A 7,397-nucleotide genomic window follows, 5' to 3' on the forward strand; every position below is an offset into this window, starting at 1 on the left:
CTGAACAAATTTGCTCTGCCAAGGGGAGGCCTATGGGTAAGGCTCCTCTTGATAATGTGATTAATTAATTTATTTATTTACTTTGAATCACGGAATCTATGTAATCTTGCTGGACCTGACCGGAGGGGACAGAAAAAGATGGAAAATAGCAAAAAGAGCAAAAGGGAAAGAAGAAAGGAGACAAAAAGATCACAGACAGAAGGAAACGACCCTTCAATCCACACCATCACCAGAAAACAAACTGTTACACCTGTACATGAACACACCAGAAAACTTCCTACAACTTTTACAAAAGCAGAAACACACACACAGAAAAAACAGGGCTGCCAGTCATTAAGAGTTTTTAAATAATAACCAAATCAAAAAGACATATTGTGAAAGATACCAGATACTAATTCACAGGAAAAAAAAGAAGAATTATCTCTTAGTATTAAAACCCACTGGACAACTCAGTGACTGTCAGCATGCAGAGCATGAGGAAGAGGAGTGATCAGTGATGAAGAGTGGTGAGTGAGATAATGCAAATGCGACCTCGCCTCCACGGAGGCCAGAGGCAGACCAGGGCCAGAGACCCGGGCCCTCAGCAGCAGACCTGGAGCACCAACCCAAGCTACCCCACCACAAAGACGACTCCAGCCCCACCCGAAGGGCGGCAGAGGAGAGCCCCAGCAAGAGCCCCCCCACGGTCTTGGGGCACAGGTCCCAGTGGGCCAAGATCAGCAGCCGCCGGCCCCGCCAGCTACCCAGGGCAGCCCAAGCGAAGGGCCCAGGGCCCCAGGAGCCCAGAGGTGGCCGCCCCACCCCCCAAAGGCAGAGGGCCCACACCATGCCTAGGAGGACCAGGCCCCCCAGACAACCGCCCGGTGAGGCCAGCACACACCCCGATGTTCCAGCCCCCCCCCCCCCCGGAACCAGGGTGCTATCGACCCCCTCTCCCCACCCCCCACTTACTCCAATCTGCACCCCATATAACCCCACACTCACACCCTCCCCCGTGCCGTACCCATCATCACACAGTCACTCTCTATATTTATGTCTCTATTTATTTGCCAAAAAATGTATTTCCAGGCTCTGTTTGAGTTCCAGCAGACAGTCAGAAGTTTGGTCCAACGTTCTCTGACATGTACCTGGAGCTCAGTATTGCCACGACCAAGGAGCTGTGCTGTGGGGGCAGAGACAACTCTCCATCACCTCTGTTCACACCCATCAGCATCCATGCTCCAACAGGTGGAGCAGCTTACAGGTTTTAAATATCTAGGAACTGAAACGTGCCTGTCCTTCAGAAAACACGCTGATACAGTCTACGAAAAGCCCAGCAGCGTCTCCACCTTCTCAGGAAACTTCAGGCTTTCTGTCAGTAAAGACATCTTAACTGTGGTGTACAAATCACTGATGGAGTCTGTCTTCACCTTCAATATTACCTCCTGGTTCAGCCTCCTCCTATCAACACAAAACCAAACTCAACCGTGTAATCAGTCAGGCCAGTAAAATAACCAAGTCATCCCAAACAGCTCTGTCTGAACTGTACAGCCGCTCTGTGGCCAGGAAAGCCACCATGATCACCGAGGACCCCTCCACCCACTTTACACCTCCTTTCAGCTGCTACCATCAGGGAGATGTCACGTGGTCCCTCTGCCATAACCGTTCTGAGTAATGTTAAATAGGCAAAACTCATCTTACCTTTTTCTTTGTAAATTGAATGTTCTGTTTGTTTTAAATGTTTTAATGATTAATTATTTATTTCTCTGTTTCATATGAAGATGTGTTGTTTGGTTCCTTTTCCGATGCCTTAACCAAATCAGATCAATGTTATATCATCAATGTAATTCTGTTACTTGTAAAATTTTACATTCATAAATTTAAATTCTCTGCTCACAAACCTTTATCTTTAATTTTTAGAAAGAAATTCAAGCAACACTTTATGGCCATACACAAGTCTATAAACCAAAAAGCTGTCAAAACCATTAAACTGTCTGCTGTTGACAAGAATTTACAAATCTGGGAATATTTTACTTGTTCATGTATTATTCATGTTTGTTTCTTTTTGTACTGAACAACATCCAATAAAGTTGATTTTAAATAAATAAATGAAGAAATAAATAAATGTTTGTGAGCTCTAACTGCAGTCTGGTGGTCTTCTGCCATGTTTAATGGTCATGGTTGGAATTACACCCGGGCCTTTGGAGGAACCCTATTTTTATGCACCACAACGTCGCATGTCACATGCACGCGCATATATATATACGTGCACGTAGCGTGTATAATAAATATAGCAATTAGCAAAAAAAAAACCAAAAACCAAACAAACAAACAAACAAAAAAAATAAATAACAAAAAAAAACGCTCTGCTGGAACTGTATGCAGCTTGTTTAATCAGAGACTTCTTTTAACAATCACAAAAGGAAGCCCATCGACTGGTTGTTGTTTGGAGGCTCATGATGCACAACAAACAAACAAACAATGCTGCTGTCCACAGCGCTGAAGGAAACAGAACGGATCACCCGCCTCGTTTGGAAGATTTAATTAGTTAAATGAATGAATAAACACACAAAGCCCACAAATTAATGCTATTCTTTTCAAGAAACATCGGGAACCTTATTAAAAATGAGATGTAACCGTAGAGTGAACTATTTTTAGGGCTCCCCCTTAAAATATCAGTTGAATGTCTTTAGGGGAGCTCCTCTGCCTTTCAAGGGAGCCGAGCTCCCCTTAGCTCCCCCGTAATTCGAACCCTGGGTAAGGTCATATTTTCCAGTGCAGTCTGAAATCTGACAAAATTTCTAGCCGGTGTTACACCAAAATCTGTGACCCATCAGAATCTGTGACCACAGTGGGTGACTGTACATTTCTCCGCATGTACGTTAGAAGACAAGCAAAGTCTTAAAAACACTTGTATTTAAGCCTGAGTTCATTATATTTCAGGTACAGTAAAGCCATACGTTCATTCATCAGAGATGGTGACTGAGGTTACCCCTCTTATAGACTTTTAACCCTTTGATGCAAAGTGTCCACTACAGTGGAGACATATTTAAAGGCTGTTTTTAAATGTAGGCATGGGTGTGGATCGTACATTAGTGAGTCACCAACACTCGTATGAAGAAAAAATACATTTGTAATTACCACGTTTTATAATTCTTGCACCAGCGGGTTAAGACAAACTAGCTGCTAGGAAAAAATGGAAAATATTGGCCAGTACATCCCACCCAGATGCAGCAGACTGGGCACTGGGGTCCTGCACTGCAGCCTTACGGCTATGGCGTAGGTCCCGGTCTGCCCTGATCTGGGTGGTTGCTATAGCGATGGCTTCTGTGGACATGGGTGGACTGGCTACTGGTGTGGATGGATCCCCAAGATATTGTTTCCTCACAACAGCATCTTCTTTGTTTGTGTGTGTGTATGTGTGTGTGTGTGTGTGTGTGTGTGTGTGTGTGTGTGTGTGTGTGTGTGTGTGTGTGTGTGTGTGTGTGTGTGTGTGTGACTGTGTGAAAGAGACTTTAATGAGTGTTTTTATTTTGTTTTGTTTTGTTGTTTTTTTTGTTTGTTTGTTTTTTTTTGGTGGTGTGTGAAAGCTTGTTTATGTCAATATGCTCATAGTGTTTTTTTTATCCTGTAAAGCACGTTTTGTTGCCTTCAGCATGAAAACTTTTATAAATAAAGTTTGATTTCATTTGAATACTGAAGCAGGAGACTGATTTTCTTACAGGAACCTCTCCTCATGACAAAAGTGACCACAGTAAACCAGAACCAAACCATGACCACCGATATGTTTGTGAAACTTGTGGAAAATGTTGCAGGCAAATCCAAACACGTGTGAGAGGTTTCAGCTCAAGTTCTCACCTGCAACACATGTAAAAAGACTTAGAGAAGCAAACAAACTGAAGACATGCGGCAACTTGCATAGATGAGAAGTTCTGTTCTTGTGAAACATGGAGGAAGTTTCAGATAGAGGAGTTTGTTGGTCCACGTAAGAGGCGACACCTTCGCTGGAAAAGATTTATTTAACTTGAAGCGTTTAAATGCTGCTGGCTGGAAGTCTCTCACAGAGTGGTGAGGACAGCAGAAAAGGTCATCGGGACATCTCTCCCCTCCATCCAGGATGTTGTGCAGAAATGCTGCCTGCCCAGCAGCCCCCATCAATGACTGTTTTCCTTGCTGCCTTCAGGGACAAGGTTCTGAAGCATCTGCCTTAAGACAGCCAGATTCCTCAGCAGCTCCTTCCCTCGGCCGTCAGGCTGCTAAAGTCCCAGTGACTTAAATAACCGCCACCTCCCTCCACCCCCCAGCTGTGATCTGCCTTTTAAGGATTCTTTAATATGGGGAGATAACGATCATTTTGCCACAATAATGCCCTCAATCATTGGCAAAAATATTACAACAGCTTGGTGGACATGTGCGTTCCCTGAGATGTTTTTAATGCATCCTTTGAATGGCATTCTTTTATTTTATTATATTTTTTTTACCAAACAAAACAGTCAATACAATCACAAATCTCAAACACAGGAATGAAATGAATAGAGCACAAAGAATAAAAATCGTGTATAATTTGCCCTTTTCTCACAGATCAGACATAAAATTCATGACTTGAACTGAGTGAAGGTTCTGGTGTTCTGCTGCCCTCTGCTGGACTCAGAGTGAAACTACACCAGCCTTAAAGACTTGGATCCAAATTCAGTATTTTATATGTGATGATGATTTAGTTAAAAGTAAAAATGGTGCCACTTTTTAAATGAGTTTTAAAGCATGTATTTGATCAAATGCATAATTTATATTTAAAAGAGGTTTGAGTTTAATGAAGCTGCTGATGAGGATCGGTTTGTCAGCTTGAAGCCAGAGACGTTGGAAGCAACATAGATGTTTGACTGTGATTCTGTAAAATGTTGTTTTCTTATTAAACCTTTAAAAGGAAGAACTCATCTTACTCCCCTTTAGAAATACTAGTTGCTAGACTGGCTTCAGAACGGTGGAACAAAAGACAGACTGAGAGCCACTACAAAGAACTTTCCTCAGTTTCCAGCAGCTGTGTTCTCACACACATTACTGACCCATCCGAACGGAAAAATTTAGATCTTCTCATGATACATTTCTGGTATTCATGTGATATCACATCCAACTCATCAGCTGAGCTCACTGTGAACGTGCTGCTGAGGTTTGAAGCAGCGTGTAACGTAACCGTTTCCCCTTCATCCACCCGGACGGCCTGGTGACCGACGACTCCTGTGGCTGAATGTGTGACAGAACATCACCAGAATCAATCAGAGAACAAACCTCACAGTCTGGTGCAGGAAAGAGATGTTCTCATCTGAATGTGGGAGTTTCAACTGGATCGGTAGCGTTTCTTTAAAATCACGTAGTACTTGTTTCTACATGAACTCTCAGGTGTACCACCTCACCTGTCCTCTCATCACCCCGTTCATCTACCTTCTAAATGCAGCCATCTTAAACTGTCCTTCATATCCAACCCAGGCTCAGCCAGAAGCTCATCAGCTGCAGAAGTCCACTGCACCGAGACCAAATCTGCTGCTTCATTTCTTTTCTTCATGCTGATCACAAAGCTGCTGCAGCCGAGGACACAAATGACAGGATGAAACACTCCTCAGAAATTCTGAATAAGACAGGTTGAAAAGAGGAGAACCGCCGATGTGAACAGACACCCAAAAAAACAACAACCCACAATTCTGTGCTTGATGTCAGTGCACATTCTCCATAGTTTCTGCCCCTTGTACACAGATACAGGATGAAGAGGACAGAGACGTCTGCTCAGGAGGCCAGTCGGAGGAATTTAACAGGAAGTCTCAGAAATGTGAAGCTGTATTATTCCAGTAATATGAACAGCTAAATTTAGGTTAAGCTGCCCGTTGGAGAGGACATGGAGGTCCAGAGACGGACAAGGTGAAGCAGATGTTTGGAGAAAGAGACGGAACAGAGATGGAAGAAGCGACTCCTTTTACTCTCTAATCCCGGAAGAGTTGGGTTTACTAGATATTTGCTGGAAACTCGTTGCCTTAAACCACTTTAGGTTTTACAAATGCTGAAACTAAACAAGTTAAACTGCATTAACACAGGCGACATTTAGACTTTAATCAAACCCATTTGTTCCCTTAACTCATTTTCTTACCCCTTACTCGATTTACTCAAGTTATTTAGTTCTTTTAAAAGACTAAATCACACTGATTCGGTTTAATGGAAAGTCAACTTAAAAACCCAAAGTCCTCCAAATATAACGTCTGATCAATCTAAAGTTACCTATGAACACTGAGCTTTGTCAAACACTTTTTAATGATCATAACTTATAGGTGCAGCTTTGCTTATATTAGCAGCAGATCAGCTGGATAGAGAAGATGCTAACAGGTCATGTCAGTAACCATCACTTTACCTTGAGGCATCATGTGAGGCTGGGGTTGGTGGGTTTCTTTTCCTGTACTTTAAAGTACCAACTTTAAAATTCTGACAGGGAGGAACTTTCCATCATTTCTAACTGTAAACATAACACAGGAAAAAAGCACAGAACTCACATTCATGGCACAGAAATCACAAACGGCTCCATTTCTGCTGAATCTGCATCTCCCATCAGCCTTTGTGGTCCAGATATGTTGAGCTTTGAAAGTAGCCCCGCCCCCTCTGACAGAAGCATAGCCTGGTATGTCAGTAAGTATATTTATAAAGCACCTTTCACAGACAAACAGCACAAATGCTGGACATGAAATGGCTGCAATAAAACAACAAAATTCCATAAAATAAACAACAACCATCAACTAAAAGCTGAATAAAATAGTTTTCAACTGCTTTTTAAAGCGTCCATGGAGTGGACCGCACGGAGGGGCAGGGCAAGTCACTCCAGAGTCTGGGGGTTACACCCTGAAAAACCAGGTCTCCTGACTTGTTAAAACGGGTCTTTGGGACCTTCAGGAAGCTCTGGTCTGAAGTCCCAAGGCTCCCCCCTGAGGAGCAGGGACACAGCAAGTCGGCAATATCCTGAGGGGCCTGACCACATAACGCCCGGAAGGTCTAAATTTGACTGGAAGTCAATGAAGTCTTGATAAAATAGGGGTGTGTAGCTGTTCTGGGCGGACCGGTCAGTAAGCTGGCGGCAGAGTTCTGCACTAACGGAAGTCGCCTTATTCAAAGAGTAAAAACAGAATTACAATAATTATAAAACAATGAGAATTACAAGAGGAGACAAAAGCATGAACGATCATTTCAAGATCTGATTTCGACAAGATTCTCAGAACTTTAGAGACAGATCTCAATGTTGAAAAAAGTTTTGGTCAGCTCCACAGACACACAGCAGCTTATCAACCACAACCCAAGGTTTCTGAGGCTGGCCCCGAGCCCCGAGCACCAAGATGGTTTCTGATCATCTTTTTACCGGTAGCAGTGATCACACGTCCTGTTTTGCT

General features: G+C 43.2%; 1 protein-coding gene across 1 annotated transcript in view; it reads left to right on the forward strand.

The window, feature by feature from the left end:
* The window catches only part of LOC121645098 (zinc finger protein 420-like), a 1,096,702-nt gene that overhangs the window by 881,364 nt on the left and 207,941 nt on the right, over nucleotides 1-7,397 (forward strand). The window lies entirely within an intron of this gene.

Source organism: Melanotaenia boesemani, chromosome 8 (genome assembly GCF_017639745.1).
Source record: "Melanotaenia boesemani isolate fMelBoe1 chromosome 8, fMelBoe1.pri, whole genome shotgun sequence".
NCBI classification, from domain to species: Eukaryota; Metazoa; Chordata; class Actinopteri; order Atheriniformes; family Melanotaeniidae; genus Melanotaenia; species Melanotaenia boesemani.